This window comes from Cydia pomonella, chromosome 3, assembly GCF_033807575.1.
Source record: "Cydia pomonella isolate Wapato2018A chromosome 3, ilCydPomo1, whole genome shotgun sequence".
In the NCBI taxonomy this organism is placed as follows: domain Eukaryota; kingdom Metazoa; phylum Arthropoda; class Insecta; order Lepidoptera; family Tortricidae; genus Cydia; species Cydia pomonella.
In genome coordinates this window covers 30,702,509-30,704,682 of record NC_084705.1, presented here as the reverse complement: position 1 = coordinate 30,704,682, position 2,174 = coordinate 30,702,509, and positions in this window count along the sequence as shown.

Here is a 2,174-nt window from a genome sequence, read left to right as displayed (position 1 = left end):
ATTTAGAGCGAATGGGAGCCGATCGGGCGGTGAAAAGAGCGTTTGAGGGAAAACCGACAGCACGCCGCCCGGCCGGTCGACCTAGGTATCGATGGGCGGATGTGGTGGACACGGATCTGCGCGAGCTCCAGGTTGAAGACTGGCGAGAAACTGCACAGGACCGGGATCAGTGGCGAGCAGTCGTGTTAGAGGCCAAGGCTGCGCCAGAGGAGTAAGTAAATTCCAATGAACGTTATTATTTGTCATTCAAAATAATCACTTAATAGGCAATTCTATCAGCCAAAATGAGCAAACAACTCAAAATTTGCATCAGATTACTGTCCCACACACCGCAGATAAAATGCAACTTTTTTATCACTTGTAGAAGTATGAAGAGAGCCTTTACAAACCGGTGTGTAAATATTTATATTTCATTCAAGTCGACTGCACAGCAGTTCCTTATAAATTAGCTTCCAGACCGTCTTTCACAAACTCAGCTTATGATCTAATAATCAGTGCATAGAGAATTTCTTGTAAAACGTTAAGTGCATCTTTGCGCGCTTTATTGCGGGGAACTAATTTCCCGCAATTTCGCCATATCGCTTGCGCTTATTGCATTTTGCCTCTTTGCGTGATTTAACGTAGAATAGTCGGAAACACACATTACGTTTTTATTTTTAACCCCTTTCATAAAAAGAGGTTCTATCATTAGCTAATTGTACGGTTTAATTCACATATTTTTGTCACTCACATGACATGTTTCGGAGAGGCTAGGTCTCCATTGTCAAGCACTAACAGTGCATAAACAGCGATCACGATAGCCGCGCGCCGCGTACTGTTGCTCGCCGCGCAGCGCGCTGGGCGCGCGATGAGATAACCCTTTCTCTGATTTTGACGCGCGAGGGACTTAAAATACGTGATTTAAAGCGTAAACCACAACGTTAATAATTATACCTGTAGTACCCCTAGTGTAAATTTATTCGATAGCGAAACGTGACGTACGCGTTTGCGTTAAGTCTCATTTTGTATGGGAGTTTGAGTTTCCAAAACGTCCCGCTTGGCGCGCTTTTTCTAAATCCCATACAAAATCAGACTTAACGCAAACGCGTACATCATGTCACGCTATCGAATAAATTTACACTAGGGGTTCTGACCATAGCTTAATGTTAGTATGACTAACAACAGTTTAAATAACAGGTCCTACATATGATACTGTACATTGAAGTCAATACACGCAAAGATAATTTGGAATAGAGGTGGATTGTCAAAGAAAATTTTGTAGCCACAGTAAATTTACTTCCACATTTCGACACATGATTAAAACTTTTAAAACGCTATTTGACTTTGATCCTTATTCTTTCACTGATTTGTGAGTGAAAAAGTGGCGTTAGTAAATTTACTGTCGCTACAGAGTTTTCTTTGACAATCCATCTCTATTTCAAATTCTCTTTGGTACACACTGAAACATTGTGGCAAGAAAAACACTTGTATGGAATCCTCATAAGCGAAAAGCGTTCTTACCCAAATGACCTTATAAGGTATTTCGAACACATTGGTGAGCATAGGATGCACTGCAAATGGGTCAAGATCGAATCAACAAATCAATAACAAATCCAATTGGGTTTTAAACTTAGAATCAGCCTTATGGTCGGTCGCAATGTTGCTCAAAAGACAATATTAATTATGCTCGGAATTTCCCAGCGAAATCAAATTAGTTAACGTCAATAACGAATTCGGGCATAGCGACATCTATTGCAGGAACTTTCTATCTTTACTGATCTGGAGTCTCAAGTTATATTGAAAATCCACCCGTAACAATTTTTGTTTACAGGGAGGCGCATAATGACATCGACCGTGAGAATGTCCTATCTTACCGGCACCGGAATCCCAAGTTATACTGAGAATATACCAGTCAATTAATAAGTAATTAGTACATTTTTAGTAGAATCTTGATTTCAACACCTGGACCAAAAACGTCTTCAACGGAAGTCTCGACCCAAGCCATCCTACGCATACATATATAACAACCAAGGGCAGCTTTATTGTACACAGTGCGACCGGACATTTAAGACTAATTTCGGTTTTGCTAGCCATATACGTGCTCATCAGAGGAAATTGTACAAAGAAAATTTTGACATGGAGGACTATATCTAGGTATATATAATTAGTAAATTCGGGTAGAAATAAAACAACGA